Raw genomic sequence first — 18,081 nt, 5'->3', positions numbered from 1 at the left:
TATATATATATATATATATTTGATGTGTCTGCTTTTTCCTTGTTGGTAGATGCCCTGTTTTTTTTTTTTTTTAATTCTCTCTCTTTCTGTCACTATTATTATGCTTAGAAAAATACTGTGGTGGAAAAAATGAAATGTTAAATAATTAAGAAAGAAGGATTAAAGAAAAAATTAAAATGTTAAAAGAATTTATATGAGTCAAGCATCTAGTTATTGGCAAATTAGGAATGCATTTTAGTGATATGACAATAATTTGAGACTATTTCCACCACAGTTCACTTAAAACAGGAGAGAGCTTGATTATTCTTGATTCTTGTTTATTCCAAAGAAATATTCCACGTGTATTCCTATCTTTAAATATAGAGATATCCTCTATGTTCTCTATGTTTATTCTCTATATTCAAATAGAGCAAATAAATGAATATTCAAAATTAATTTCACGAAATATATTTCTACAAATTATAACTGAATCCAGTAGTGAAAGTTTTATAACACACAACCTAAAGTTGCATTAATATTAAAAAATAAGCATTTATTTCTCATTCAACCATTTGCTTCTGATTTTCAGTTGATCTATGCTGAGCTTGAATAGGCTTGACTCCAGAGCACAGATTCAGCTCAGATCTTTTTAATATATCTTATCCTCAGAACACTTTGCATGATTTTGGCAGGGGGGTTGGGGTGGGTACTAGGGATTGAACTCAGGGGCACTGGACCACTGAGCTACATCCCCAACTTTATTTTGTATTTTATTTACAGACAGGGTCTAACTGAGTTGCTTTGGGCCTCGCTAAATTGCTAAGGCTGTCTTTGAACTCAGAATCCTCCTGCCTCAGCCTCCCAAACTGCTGGGATTACAGGTATATGCCACTGCCCCCAGCTGGTGCATGATCCTTTTAATAGTAAAGATTAGCAGCTCTCAGCCTACATCTTGGGAGCAAATCTTTACTCCTCACACATCAGATAGAGCACTAATCTCTAGGGTATATAAAGAATTCAAAAAGCTAAACACCAAAAAAAAAAAAATAATAACCCGATCAATAAATATGCCAAGGACCTGAACAGACACTTCTCAGAAGAGGAAATACAATCAATCAACAAATTCATGAGAAAATGTTCATCATCACTAGCAATTAGAGAAATGCAAATCAAAACCACTCTAAGATTTCATCTCACTCCAGTCAGAATGACAGCTATTATGAAGACAAACAACAATAAGTGTTGGTGAGGATGTGGGGAAAAAGGTACACTATACATTGCTGGTGGGACTGCAAATTGGTGCAGCCAATATGGAAAGCAGTATAGAGATTTCTTTGAAAATTGGGACTGGAACCACCATTTGACCCAGCTATTCCACTTCTTGGTCTATATCCAAATGACTTAAAAACAGCATACTACAGGGACACAGCCACATCAATGTCTTTCAGCAGAATTCACAATAGCTAAACTGTGGAACCAACCTCAATGTCCTTCAATAGATGAATGGATAAAAAAATGTGGCAAATATACACAATGGAATATTACTCAGGAATAAAAGAGAATAAAATCATGGCATTTGCAAGTAGATGGATGGAGTTAGAGAAGATAATGCTAAGTGAAATTTTCCAAAAAACCAAATGCTGAAAGTTTTCTTTGATATAAGGAGGCTAATTCATAGTGGGATAGGGAGCGGGAGCATGGGAGGAATAGACGAACTCTAGATAGAGCAGGGGGTTGGAGGGGAAGGGAAGGGGACATGGGGTTAGAAATGATGGTTGAATGTGATGATCATTATTATCCAAAGTACAGGTATGAAGACATAAATTGGTGTAAATATACTGTGTACACACCCAGAGATATGAAAAATTGTGCTCTATATGTGTACTAAGAATTGTAATGCATTCTGCTGTCATATATAAATAAACAAATAAAAAGATAAGCAGCTCTCAGAAAGGCAAGTAGAATTTATATTTCTTTATTTAATGTACTGTATATTTTGAAAAGCTAGGAGAAAGTATTTTAAATGTTTCATCATAAAGAAATGGCAAGAGTTTGAGGTTTACAGTTTGAGGTTAAACAAGGCATACAGATATCAAAATATCATATTTTCCCTGTAAATATGTTCAATTTTTATGGTTTTATATATCAGAAAAAAATTAATTGTGTTTCTTAATGTATGAGCTCAGAACTCATATGCTGTCACTTTCCCACCCACCTTATAGTACCAAAATAAGTCACGTGGCCACATCTATCATTAGTTGACTACAAATTCTACTCTTCTGATCGTGGTGAGAGGAGGAAGTGTAGATTCACTGAAAAATAATTTAATCTACTATAATATCCATAGGAATATTTTAAAATTATATTTTTCATTATATATCATTTTTTTCATTATTATTTATATACTTCATTATTTATAGTTTGCTTATAAAAGAAAATATTGGAAATTAGAAAAATTCTTTTGCATTTTATTAATTTTCCACCCTATGGTTTTGTTTCTTCTTTCAAAAACATTTTGTGAGATGACTTGTATAGGGTTTAAGAATATCAGACAGATCCTTCACACAGGGTCCTTGATCAATATACTAATAAGGAACAAACAATGTAGTTTAAAGTTAAAACATGGGCAATGTAACTAGATCATGTGGGTGTAAATTCTAGTTGGACCTTATTAGTAGTCTAACTTAGTTGTACATCTATTCTGGTTCAGTGCCTACCCCTGTCGAATACGGTAGAAATAGTGTCTTTATAGAGTTACTTGAGGATTATTGAAAAGCACATATAAAAGCACAAGAAAAGCCTTTGCTAGCTCCTAAGTCTTTACTACTATATTTGTTATTTTTTACTGAGAAACTTTATGCACTAGTTTCCTAGTTTCATATCTTCTGATATGACTACAATTGTATCTAATAAAATTGCTGTTCTGAATAATAAATAATAATAAGATCCTTAATATAAAGTCCAACCATATTAAGTTCTTACTATATGTGATTTAAAAAATATTTTCTTCCTCAAATATGAAAAAAAAGTATTTCCAAGAGGTATTCTCCTTTTGTTACCGTTGTTGACTGGTGACGTTGAAGAATAACACCAAAGAAGCACGCCGAGGCAAGGTCAGAGTAGAATTTAGAAGTTTATTAAAGGACAGCAGAAAAGACTTCTCCCGGAGGAAGAAGGGGACCCAAGAGATGGAATCCATGGAAGGGATGTTGTCTCCCCTTTTTATAGTTCTTTCAGTGATGGAATGTGGGTGGGAAGGCCCGAGGGGTGGGACACAGGTGGGCCAAAGAAGTAATCTGGTCAGGAAGGACTTCTGAGTCAGCACCTTTTTGCTGGGGGCTGTTCATTAACATTTCTTTGAGGTGGACTTTGGCCTAGGGCCTTTTCGGGACTTCATTAACATTCCATGAGTTGTCCTGCGTTTCCCGGAATCATTGCCAGCATGGCCTCCATTTTAGATTTCACTCGGCATTAGACCCGATTTATCTAACTACTCTGACTACCTAACTTTAAATCTGGCTTCATTTTCACCTATCAAATCTTTATTATTTTTATGAATCCAATACCTATCATATCTGGACAATAAGCAAGAGTAAAACTATTTACTGGACATGCATTCTCCTTACTGAAATAGTTGGAATAATTACCATTTTTCTTCATTGGTCAAGAACTCCAATCTCCTTCCTTCATAGGTTATTTTGAACGTATAGAAAAGCTATATTATTTGGAATTGAAATTTTGAAAAAAACTGTGAAGTTTTGGCAAGCCCATCTTTAACCATCCCTGATTTGGTACCAGATGAAAATTTTACAGTGTTCTAGAAGATGACAAGACTGAAATACAAGAATACAAATAATAATAAATTGTGGTGAGGATGTGGGGGGAAAGGTACATTCATACATTATTGGTGGGTCTGCAAATTAGTACAATCATTCTGGAAAGCAGTATGGAGATTCCTCAAAAGACTAGGAATAGGACCACCATATGACCCAACTATCTCACTATTCAGTATTTATCCAAAAGACAAAAATCAGCAAAACTATAGTGATACAGGCACATCGATGTATATGGAAGTGCAACTCATAATAGCCAAGTTATAGAACAAGTCCACGTGCCTGTAAACAGATGAATGGGTTAAGAAAATGTGGTATATTATATACACAGTGGAGTTTTTTTCAGTCATAAAAAAGAATGAAATTATGGCATTTGCTGATAAATGGATAGAACTGGAGAACACCAAGCTAAATGAAATAAGCCAGAATCAGATAGTCAAGGGTTGAATACTTTATCTCATATGCAGAAGCTAGAACAAACTAATGAAAACAAGGGCGTGTGGAATCCTGTGAAAATAGAAGGAAGATCAGTGGAGCAGAGGAAGGGGATTGAGGGGAGAGATGAGGGATGGGGAAAGAGAGGAATAGTGGAATAAAATGACCAAATTATGCTCTGTATATATATGAATATAGCACAGTGATTTTCACCTTTATGCATATCTGTAAGGCACTAACCTAAAAAAAAATTAAAAACACTATAAATAAATTGAAGGAAGACCAACCAGTAGGGTAGAAAAAGGAGAACAGGGGGAGGAGGAAGGTAGAGAGAGTAGAAGAATTGAGACTGAAGTAGAGCAAATTATATTCCATTCATGTATGATCATGCCAAAAAGAACTCCAATATTAGTATAACATAATATACTAACAACACATAAAAAATTATTTCCAAAATCTGAAGTTTCATTATGAACCTATAAAATCAAACAAGTTATCTACCTCCAAATACAATAGTGGGACAGGAGTAGGGCAGACATTCCCTTTCCAAAAGGGAGAAATAGGCCAAACGAAAGAAGTAAGAGGCCCCAAGCAACTCTGAAGCCTAAGAGGGCAGGCATGAATTCTTAAAGCTGGAGAATAAATTTTCACTCCATGTGCCACCTTCTGGACACACAGGGGAGTTGGGGCCTCCAAAATGTCAGGCAGCTTCCCTCCTATGGCTTTGCCAGGCCCAATCTGTGCTTCAGCCCCCTACGATGATAGTTGCATAGTGGTGCCTATGTCTCTCCCAGGAAGGCATCACATGCTACCAGGGTCTACTGTTCCAGGGTCCAAGTTATAGCTCCACTTCAAGGGTTCCTTAAGCATTGTCATCATAGAAATTCTATATGGCAATACTAGCCCTTCAGCCAGTTTCTGAATGAGCTGCAGGGATTCCAATGCATCCATTGAAATCTAGGTGAAGGAAAACTTCTTACTGTCTTACATTCTGCACTCCTGTAGAATTAGTACCACATGAATGCAGATGCCACTAAGGCTTAAAATGCTTGCTCACTCTGCAGCTAAATCATGAACTGCACCCAGGATCACTTTGAACTAAGTCTGAGTGTCACCAAGGTTTACAGTTTATGTGCAGAAGCATTAGCTACTCTGGAATTTTTTAAGCTGAAGATAGAACAGTCAATAAGTGCTGCACCAGAATATGGGGAACAAATTTCCAAGGAAGCTCCAGGCCAGTACTTCCAAACAATTCTGCCCTCCTACAGAGCTTCACATCACAGTAACACTGTATTGAAAGGAGAGGCATCAATACCTGTAAAATGCTTTCTCTGGGGACTTTCCCCCAATGTCTTCACAAATAATACCTGACTTCTTTCCATTCATGCTTATCTCTTTAGTAACAAGTCACTCAGCCAAACTCTTGAATGGCTTTTATTCTTTACATGGCCAGGCTGAAAATTTCCTAATTTTATACTTGGCTTTTTTTTAAATTATAAATTCTGTCTTTAAATAGTCCATTTCCTTTTTTATATTACTGTACAAATTCCAAGATAACCATGCAGCTGTTCAAGTATTTGCAGTGAAACTCCCTCCACCAGAAATCCTCCTTCATCACTTCTAGATTCTGCCTTCCACAAAGCCCTACCACATGGATGCAATGCAGCCAATTTCTTTGCAATTGTATATCAAGGATGGACTTTATTCTGGTTACCAATAAGCTATTTTCTATTTTGATCTGAGACCTCATGAGGATGGCCTTTGCCATCCACATTCCTATCTGGGTATGTTTATAACAACCATGTAAAAAAATCTCTTTAAGAAATTCTAGGGGCTAACGTTGTGGCAGTGGTAGAGTGCTCACTTAGCATATGCAAGGCCCTGGGTTCAATCCTCAGCACCACATAAAAATAAATAAATAAAATAAAGTTATTTTGTCCAACTACAACTAAAAAATAAATATTTTTTAAAAAATGGCTTTAAATAATTCTTTAAAAAATAAAAGAATTTCCAGACTTTGTAGTCATTTTGTCTTCTGAATCTTCACCAGAATTACCCTCAAAGATCCATTTATTGCATTCTAGGCCTTTTCTAGACTGTATTTCAAAACTCTGACAATATAGTATTACTCAGCTATAAAGAAGAACAAATTTATGACATTTGCTGATAAATGGATGGATCTGGAGACTATCATGCTAAGTGAAGTAAGACAATCCCAAAAAACTAAGGATTGAATGTTTTCTCTGATATGTGGAAGCTAACCCTCAATAAAGGTAGGGAGGGGGTAAAAAGAATAAAAGTTAAGTGGAGTAGACAAGGGGAATGAAGGGAAGGGAGTGGGGATAGAAAAAGGAAAGACAGTAGAATGAATCTGACATTTTTCTTATGTTCACATATGAATACACAACAGTGAATCTCATTACTGTGTTCATCCACAAGAAATTAATTTAAAAAATAACAATATGTAAATGGTAGGAAAATCAATGGAGGGATGGGTGCAGGGAGTGAGGGAGGGGAAGGGAAAGAGAGGTATTGGTGACTAAATTAGAATAAATATATTTAATGCTTTCATAATTATGTTAAATGGATTCTATTGTAATGTGTAACTAAAAAAGAACCAATAAATAAATAAAAATAAGAAAAAAGAAAGATATGATTGCAAAGTCACAGGCTTTATACAAGTGTTTTATTAGGACAAAAGAGATCATATTCTATGACGCATTATGGGGCTGGGAGAATACTGTAATATCTATTTGTACTGACTGTCTTTAAAAACGCTGCAGTACTGGGAGCGGGGTGGGGGCAGGGACAAAACCTCTGCCAATGTTCTGAACTTTCCTGTTCCAAAGCTGTTTCTACATTTTCATATATATATATATATATATATATATATATATATATATATATATATATACATGTATATATATGCATAGTAACACCCCACTTCTCAGTACCTATTTTCCGCCATAGTATAGTTTCTGTTGCTATAATAGAGTATCTGGTACTAGACACCTTATAAAGAAAAGAATTTTATTTTGACTCACAGCTCTGGCTATTGGGAAGTCCAAAATCATGGTACAGCCATCTGTGGCATCTCTGGTGAGGGGCTTCAACTCATGGTGGAAAGTAGAGGGCCAGTGACAACATGTTAAAGAGGCAAACCACAAGGGCAACCTCACTTTTTAATAGCACACTCTTGTGGTAACTAATTCAATCCTATGAAAGTGAGATCTGACTCCTCTAACAAAAGCATTGATTCCTCCTGACAGCCCAACATCGTTCCCATTACATTGGGAATACAATGTCAACATGAGTTTTAAAAGGGAAAAAATGTTCAAACCAAAGAAGCTGGAGTGTTTCATCACAAATGCTTCTTTTATAATTGGAAATGAAAAAAATGATAAACCACTTAATAAATTTGATGAAGAAAACTAATTTTCTCTTGAACCATTTTTTATGTATTAAAAGAAAGTGTATTAAAGAGATTCCTATGTTTTAAATATGTCCACAATAAGAAAGTTCGATTACTTAACAGGATGATCTTGGGTCAAATCCCCTAAAAATCACATGATACGTACAGGAAACAATATTAGGAGAATGATAGCCAGTAGGTGAATTTAGAATCAAAGGCATCACAAAGACATCAAGGATATAAAGATCAAAATGGCAGTTTTATCAAATTTTCTGAGAATTAATCTTAGGTATGAAAATATAATGTGCTTGCTATATGGACCCTAAAATCAGGCAGTCCTTATTTCAGAACTAATTTCAGTAAAAGATGGAATCCTTTAAAATTTTTATTGTATGTTGGATCTAAGCAGACTATATGTTTTTAGCAGGCAGCTGGGAAGGTTCTCAGTCTTTGGAAGTGGCTGAGTGACTGACTGAGCTGGGTATGCCCAATCCTGGGTTCTCAATTTACTAATCTGAATATTTTGTTTTCTCATAGTTGGTAGTGTAAAGCAAGAAGAAAAAATTAATATAAAAATTCTGCCTGGCATTTTATGAGGCTACTTTCTTAATTATAATCATGTTTCTTTGTGGCTCTCATAAGAAAATATGTACATTTTTAGGTTTTGCCCCCCAAAGACTCTGAATTGGATAATAACAGTGAATTAATTAAATGAACTAAATGTATTTCTATATCCCCGGTTTATATTTTCATTGTTAATTTTACCTTCTATTGAAAATTGTATATGTCAGTAATATAAAATTTCCCTCTTAGAGATTTTTCAGTAAAATTAAAACAACATAAAATTTCTCAAATAGTAAAATTTATAAACACATACATACCATACTCACGTTTCATTATGACCATATAGTAGGTCACCATCCTCTTCCTTAGGATGGTTATTCTAGTATCCTTTATACTAAGGATACCACCAACAAATCATTCAGCAAAATCTAAAAACATATGTATTTATCAGAATTGAAGAATGGATTCAGTAAAGTTTTAGGGTACAAAATCAATATGCAAAAATCAGGTACCATTTTAATACACCAGTAACAAGAATTCTGAGAAAACAATCACAAAAGCAATTTCATTCAAAATAGTTACAATGCCCTCCACCCCCACCCCCCAGCACCCCCAAAAAATTAAAACTGAAAAACCTAGGAATAAATTTAACCAAGGAAGGGAAATTTTTTATAATGAAAATTTCAAAACACTGGTGAAAAAAGACCAAAGAAAGTAAAATAAAATGGAAAGACCTCCCATGTGATGCACTGGAAAAATAAATAATATTAAAAAGTTCATACTACCCAAAGCAATTTACAGATTTATTACAATCCCTATCAAAATAACATGACATTCTTCAGAGAACTAGCAAAACAATCCCCAAAGTTCTCTTGGAAGTCCAAATGACCCAGAATAGCCAAACCAATCTTGAATAAAAAGAACTAAAGTGGGATTACCACAAAACCCGATTGCAAGACATACTACATAGTCATAACCAAATCAGCATAGAATTGGCATAAAAACAGACAAATAGGCCAGTAGAAGAGAATAGAAATCCTAGAAATAAACTCACACATCTGAAACCAAGTGTTCTTGATAAAGGTGCCAAAAATATACTTTAGAAAAAGGATAGCCATTTTAATAAATGGTTCTGGGAAAACTGATACCTATGAAGACTTGAAACTTGAACATTTTCTCTTATCTTACAGAAAAATCAACTAAAAATAGAGCTTTGACCTAAATGCAATATGTAACATTATAAAAAACCACCAGAAGAAAGCATAGGGAAACATGTCAAGGTTTTGGGATAGATAATTATTATTATTATTATTTTTTTTTGGTAGCCATCAAAGTACAGGAAACAAAAGCAAAAATAGCCAGTGGTCTGTGTTTTCCTGATTGCTAATGATGTTGAACATCGTTTCATATATTTCTTGACCATTCTTATTTGTTCTTTTGAGAAATATTTGTTAACATCTTTTGTTCATCTCTTAATTGGATTTTTTGGTTTTTTGTTTTGCTTTGCTTTTAGGTATTTAGTTTTTGAGTTCTTTATTTATTCTAGAAAATAATCCTCTGTCAGAAGAGTGGCTGGCAAAGATCTCCCATTCGGTAGTCTCTCTTTTCACACTTGTTTCTTTTGTAGTGAAGAAGCTTTTTAAGTTTATCCCACCCCATTTGCTAATTTTCAGTTTCATTTCCTGCACTTTGGTGGTCTGGTTAAGGAAGTCAGTACCTGTGTCAACATATTGGAGTGTTGACTCTATGTTTTCTTCTAGCAATTGGAAAATTTTTGGTGTAATTCCTAGGTGTCTTTAATCCACTTTGAGTTGATTTTTGTGCAGGGTGAGAAATAGAGATCTAGTTTTATTCTTCTCTGTGTAGGTATGATATCCGGTTTTCCCAGCACCATTGTTAAAAAGACTAATTTTTCTCCAATGTTTCAGCAACTTTGTAAAGGATCAGATCTCTGTATCTTTGTAATTTGTCTCTGTGTGTTCTATTCTGTTCCTTTGGTTTTCACGTCTGTGCACATGCCAATACTAAGTAGTTTTTGTTACTATAACTCTGTAGTATAATTTGAAGTTTAGTATTTTGATGCCTCCAGAATCACTGTTATTGATTGAGATTACTTTGGATATCCTGGGTCATTTCTTTTTTCATTTGAATTATAGAGCTTTTCTTTCTTTCTTTTTTTTTTTTAATTCTATGAAAAATGTCATTGGTGCCGCAATCCGGCTGCAGCAAAATAACCAGGGGGTGACGAGCAACTTGTGTACATTGATACAGCAGGAGTGGGAGCCGTTTATTGTAGGACAGGAGGGGTATATATACATCCCATACAGCTTATCTTAATTAACATAAACTAGATACAGCAGTCAACCAATAAGGAATCTCCACACTTAATGGCTCGCTGGCATTAGTTCACAAACCACTCTCTCTGGCAAAATGCCAGGCGCCATCTTGACTTGTTTACAGACCCTAACAATTGGCACTCTAGTGGGCATTGCATTAAATCTGTAGATTGTTTTTGGTAATTTGGCTATTTGGACAATGTTAATTCTACCTATCCAAAAACATGGTAGATCTTTCCATCTTCCAACAGCATCTTCAATTTCTTTCCTCAATGTTATATAGTTGTCATAGTAGTGGTCTTTCCCTTAATTTTTTCCTCAGTGTTTTTCGAGACTATCATGAATGGAATTATTTTTCTAATTTCCTTCTCAGCAGATTCAATATTGGAGTATAGAAAAGGTAGTGATTTATGAATGCTGATCTTGTATCCTACTACTTTGCTGAATTTCTTTTTTAGCACTAGAAGTCTTCTGGTGGAATTTTTGAGTCTTAGAAGTATAGGATCTTATAATCTGCAAACAGGTCATTTGACTTCTTCTTTTCTATTTGTGTTCTTTTTATTTTTTGCCTATTTGTATTGGCTAGATTTTCAAGAACTATATTAAATATAGTTTATAATGAGAGTGAACATCCTTATATTGTTCTTGACTTTAAAAGAAATTTTTTTTAGCTTTTCTTCATTCAGTATGATGTTGACTTTGGGTTTATCACAGATAGCCTTTATGATATTGATGTAAGTATCTTCTATACCTAGTTTACTCAGTGCTTTTAACATGAATGGGTACAGGATGATATAAAAGGCTTTTTTTGGTATCTGTGAAAATAATCATGTGATTTTTTTCTTGATTTTTTAATGTGATGAATTACATTTATTGATTTGTAATTGTTGAAATAAACTTTCATAGCTGGGATGAAACCAACTTGTTGGTGGTGTAAAATCTTCTTAATGTGGTTTTCTTTTTTAAATTTATATATATATATATAGTTTTAGTTGTGGATGAACCTTTATATTTATTTATTTATTTATGTGGTGTTGAGAATCAAACCCAATGCCTCACACATGTTAGGGAGGTACTCTACCACTGAACCACTTTTGCAGTGCCCCCTTAATGTGTTTTTAAATACAGATTGCTAATAATTTATTGAATATTTTTGGATCCATAGTTATCAGGGATTATAGCATATAGTTTCCTTTATCTGATGTGTCTTTATCTAGTTTTGATACCAGGGCTATGTTAAACCAGTTAGATTTCATCTCACTTCAGTTATCAAGAATAAAGCTAACAATAATTGCTGGCAAGGATGTGGCATGTAATGTACACTAATACACTATGGGACTGCAAATTGGAAAAATCACTTTAAAAAGAAGTATGAAGTTCCTCAAAAATAGTGGAACAACCCTGTAAACTAGTTCTCCCACTCCTTGGTATTTATCTAAAAGAACTATAATTAGCATATTGTATTTATACATGTATATCAATATTAATATAATTGAAATTTACAATAGCCAAGTTATGAAACCAGACTAGATGCTTATGAACAGATGAATGGATAAAGTGTGATATTCACATAATGGAATATTGTTCAGCCATAAAGAAGAATAAAGTTCTGTCATTTGCAGCAAAAATGGATGGAACTGGAGGATTTTAATTGAAATAATCTAGACACATAAAGACAAGTACTTCTTGATCTCTCTCATATGTGGAATTTGAAAGAAGTTAACATGAGTATAGAATAGTGATTATTATTAAATGTTGGAAAAAGTAGGAGGGTGAAGAGTTGATAATGGGAGACTGAATTTGATCAATGTATGCTGTGTGTGTGTGTTCAAATATCATGCTGAACAAGTTGAAGATGTGCAGTTACCAGTATATTTGGAAGGTGAACTGATCAAAGAAAAAAAAAACGAAGAAAAGGATATTAAGATTCTGGTCATAACTAGCAGAACAATCCATGTTAACACATACATACATACACAGAAAATGTGTGTGCGTACACATGCATGCTCTGATAGAGAATGAGTATTCAGGATATCAAAAGGCAGATTTTTCTGGAATTCACAAAGACTTGCTATTCAAGCAGACAACACTATGAGACGGACTTTGTTCTGAAACTAGGTTATGCTTATGTGCTTGACTACCATAGCAGCAAGATTGGCAGGACAAGTGGGAAGGCCTGTCCCACAAATAAGGGTTCAATTCCTGAGCTGACCTCGAAATGTCACAATCTCTCACCTTTAAGCTAATGAAGATTTAAGTGACAGCTGAATATCTGGAGGTGTAAGAGACACTCTGCAGAGTGAGGACTGTTCTAGGAGTTTAGTATTTGTTGATATCTCAAACTACAATTGTGTGCCACAGAGCATTATGTAGGAAGTAAGAGAATGTACTAATTGTAAATGGATTTGTTTAGACATTTTTATCTAAATAAATTACTTATATTTACAGAAAAAATATCATGCTGAACCTTATGAATATGTATAATTGGCATATGTTAACAATAATATAACAAAATATTTAAAAATAAGAATCATTCTTGTCCTTCCTTCTGCCTACTCATCTTCATCTATTGTCAGATTTAATGTCATCAGGTTATCAATTTACTTCCCTAAGTAGTATCTTCTTCACCATTTCCGATATCACAGTTTCAGGTGAAAACATCAGTTATCTCTATTGCATGGGACTTATAATTATTTGTGTTTGTTCTTTTATCTCCATTATTATGGAGTTCATTGTCCCCTGAACAGGTCAAACTGTTACCCAGAGCATGGAAGTCTGACCTTGTGCATTAATCTTAAACTCCGTGAAGGCTTTTTATGACCTACATGTTACCTACTACCAGCAATACAGCTTAGTTTATGGATCTTTTTTCTTTACTCACAACCATTTCTTATGGTTCCAGGCTCTTCAGTCCTTCATCCTCATCTCTAGCTATTCATAGTCCCACTTATTAAACTAACAAGGCTAGACTGAACATAGTTGTATGGATTCATTTTTTTGTGCATGTTTTTGAACTTTCTGTCTTTGATTCTTTGTATCTTTTAACCAATTTCAGCATCATATATAACATATTAAGTACAGAGAAACTCTCTAAATAAAAGCCATGTCATCTGAAACACCTTCTGTGACATCATTTTCTTGTAGTTGATATTGGCAACCCAATGGGTAAGTGTCATCTAGAATACCATTTTCAATAACATCTAGTGTTTGTGTCTTTCATAGAAATTACATATAAATTTAACAACATATGCTCATATCTTTGTCTTTATTTAATTTATTTATTTTTATTGATTTAAAAAAATAAATGACAGTGGAATGCATTACAATCCTTATTATATATTTACATCACAATTTTTTTATATCTCTGGTTTTATATAAAGTATGTTGACACCAATTTGTGTCTTCATATGTGTACTTTGGATGATGATGTCTATCACATCCCACCATCATTGCTAACCCCCTGCCCACTCCCTTTCCCTTCCATCCCTCTGCTCTATCTAGAATTGATCTATTTCTCTCATGTTACCCCTCCCTACCCCACTATAAGTCAGCCTCCTTATATCAGAGAAAACATTCAGCATTTGTTTTTTGGGGATTGGCTAACTTCACTTAGCACTATCTTCTCCAAGGCCATCCATGTACCTGCAAATGCTATTATTTTATTCCCTTTTATTGCTGAGAAAAACTCCATTGTGTACATATGCCACATTTTTTAAATCTTTGTCTTTAATAGACTGTAAACAACTAGATGAAAGGTTTACAGTTTATTCAATTTTGTACATCCATTGTCAATCACTATGATTGCCACACAAGGATTCTTAATAGATACTAGCTCAAGAGACAATAGTTTTTATGAAAATATCAGAAATTTTCTACTACTTGTTTACTTTTATTGAGCTTTTGTGTTGCTAATTTTACTTGAAATAATGGGGAAAAGAACTGAATGCACTATAGAAAGACTCTAGGGCCATTTGCCCAAAACCTCAGAAAGACCATCGCAAATCTTTAGTACTTATTCTCAACCTCACCAAGAGGGTAGTGTGAATTGTAGAGTTAAGTCACATGCATGGATTTTGTAGTTGTTGTTGTTTATCGATGCACAAATGAATTACTGAGGATAAACAAAAGGGAAAAATAAATCAATGTAATTTGAGGACTTGCTCTTAGGTTCACAAGAGAAACTAAATTGTGTCTCTGGAAACCTTGGTTCTTTCACCTGGATCTGCAACAAATGAGCCATTTTTCAGATTCCCTGGGTACTTGGGATAAGTAATGTCCAAATTTTATGTGATTTTCGAAATTCTAGGATTCTTTGATACTTGAGGCACTGAAACAAACAACAAAAATCCACTTGAACACAAAATGTAGAAGTTGTCAAAGGCATTGTTTCATTTATGTATGTTATAACCACTGTGGCAGGAAATGGAAAGTTAAATGGCAAACAAGAAAAGAAGCAATCAGAGAAAATTAACTACGGCTCGAATAATAATTTGAAGTCTCATGTAAAAAATTTATTTGAAAGCAATTTTGAAAAAAGTCACTATTTACTTATGACTGTTTATTAACCAATTTAAACATAATACTACAGGATGGGGAAAACTTTTCTGTTCCGTTACATCATACAGATTCCAATTAAACAGACACAAAAAATTAGGTATCCTATTGTGAGCTAAGTTATATATAGTGAAAATATTTCTTTGTTAAAGAAAACATCTTCATAAAATCTCTTGAATTTTTAAATTTTAGAATTATAGAAAGATTTGACTGATATACAGCCAAAATATTAACCATTCCTGACTCAAGTAAGTGTGCCAGAGAAAATTAGTTGTGAAGATGGTGGCTTATTTTTTCTCCCAAAGTATTCATTCAATACTTATGGAATATTTGCTTTGGGTTCATCCTATTATAATGTACTAAAATAGGAAATATAAGGATGTAAGGAATGTAAGGAAATATATTTCCTTGCCCAGTGAAATATAATATGTTTTCACCTTGCTGAAAACATAATAGGCCCTGAATAAATATTCATTCAAATATTCTTTATTTTTTTATTTTGTATTTTATATAGTTTCACTTCTGCCTCAATATACCATGTATATTCAGAGACTCAGCTTTTGATTTTCCAGGGACTTTTATTTACTTTATTGCTCATGGAAATTTTTTAATTTGTCCTTTTCTGACAAGTCTTTCATCACTTTATCACATTTACAAAACAGTCAAGCTTATGACATTTTCACTTAGCCATAACTGCACATTTTGGTTTCATTTCTTGGCAACTATCCAGGAAGCACCTCTGACTACATTCAGTTTTAGCACCATGGCTTGAAGTGAGATTCCTGCCAAAAACACTATTTCTCACCACAAATTTGCACTGTGGCCTCAGCACCTCCTCCCCTTGGGGTACACAGGAAAGTCTTTACACACAAAAGTTTAGTGTTCAAGAAGGCTTTTCGATTGGGTCTTGGTAATCCTTCTCAACTGAGAAAAATAATTTCTAAATGATTTGTTATAGTAGTGATTGTTCTCAAGTAGTTTGAACTAATGTTCGCAAAGCATTGTAACTTTTCTTCTGCAATAATTATAAGAAGTCAAATAAATATGTCCACATGAAGCCCATACATGTACATTTCCAGTCAAATTATTATTTCTGCATAAATTCATTTTTTTTTGTTTTATTGCATTTATAAGTATGTTTTCCAAAAACTTTGGAAAACTTCAGTTAATTGTGATAATTTAGGTTTCCTCATAAAAAGCCCACATTTTAGCTCTTATTGATTTCCTTTCTTAAATAAAATATTTGTGAAAATATGGTTATAAGAAAATGCCAGCTATTATTTTATCCATCTTGATTAAATTTAACCAGGTACAATAGTAAAAAGGAAAGTGTGAATTAGTGGAAAAAAGATGGTTACAGGAATGTCAGAAAATTGCATTTTTCTTTTTCTTCAACTGTTTACATTTATTTATCTCTCTTAATCTTGAACTTGTTCTATAGTTTATTTTCTGTCACTTAATCTAAAACCTAAACTTCACTAGAGCAGGAAATTTGGCCTAGATTGTTTACTTCAACATTCTTGATGCCAAGTAAATAATACTCATTTAAAATGTGTTGAATAAATGTTTATTGTCCAATTTTAATATATCACAACACAATAGTTGTTTTCTTTTCATAGTATATCTTTGATTTTGAGATCAACCACTTTTTCTCAAAAATTTTATAATAGGTTCATTACTTTATCTTACTTTAATCTTATACACTATTTCAATATTTTGAATGACTTAAAATAAGTCAGATGCACAGTTAACTGATCTTATCAATTGGCACCAACTCACATGTTTCCTTATTTTTATATACACCAGGGGTATATATTTAAGTTGCTAATTTTCACATGTAATGTATATTGGTAGACATCCAATTTTGTAGTTTTATATTAGTTTAAAATTTCTCAGCATGAATTAGATAGGATCTCATTTTCTGCTGTATCTAAAATGCTGCCTTGTATATTTTTTATATGTGCACATGACTTCTTTTTTTGTATTTTTTTCTTTTTTAATCTGTGTTTTGTGCTCTCAGATCACTTTGTTTCAATTAACATAGTTTTAATATGTCATTATATCTAATAGAATGAGAAATCATGCCCTCTATTTCTGACCAATATCCTCAGCCTCAGAAGAGCTTACATGATGTTAGAATGATCATTTTCTTGAAAATTTGTTATTATTTTTCTGTAAAGATATTTGGCCTTGTGGGCTGGGATTGTGGCTCAGCGGTAGAGCGCTTGCCTAGCATGGGCGGGACCGGGGTTCTATTCTCAGAACCACATAAAAATAAAGGCATTGTGTTGTGAACATCTATAAAAAAGATTCATATATTCTCTCTCTCTCTCTCTCTCTCCTCTCTAAAAAAAAAAGATATTTGGCCTTTGTATTACCCATTCAGAAAGACTATAAATAACCTACTGAATTTATTAAAATTATTGTAGCTTCCAATTTTTGCTGAGATAAAATTTGGAAAATTATATATTTCTATTAATTTCTCCCTTTCACATACATTTTCTTGTCTATTTACATAGTTATCAACATGTGTCTTGTCATCTAAACCACTTTTATTTATATTTATGGTCATTTAAATTCAGTTCTGAAAACTTCCTTTTTTCTTGATGTGTTTTACCACAGTTTTGTTTATTTTGTTATTACAAACTAATAGTTTTTGGCTTTGATTATTAATTTTATTTTATTCTTGTTTCCTCTGCAGCTCTTTGTTACTTCTCTAATTCAGATATCGATAATCTATCCACTGCATTATTTTTTAAATTAACTTTTTGGCCTTTAATACTTTTCACACTAATTTCTGGACAATATTTGTGAAAGATAAACAAAATTTTAATGTACTATTAATATATATAAAAATAATTGTGTTTTTATTGAATTTGCCAGTTTTATCACCAATATTATTAGTATTGATTCACTCATGAAATCTTTATTATTATTGTTATTATTATCATCACTTTTATTATTACTA

The sequence above is a fragment of the Marmota marmota genome, unplaced genomic scaffold (genome assembly GCF_001458135.2).
Source record: "Marmota marmota marmota unplaced genomic scaffold, marMar, whole genome shotgun sequence".
Lineage (NCBI taxonomy): Eukaryota > Metazoa > Chordata > Mammalia > Rodentia > Sciuridae > Marmota > Marmota marmota.
The sequence above is the reverse complement of the archived record's forward strand: the minus strand, read 5'-3'. Positions refer to the sequence as shown.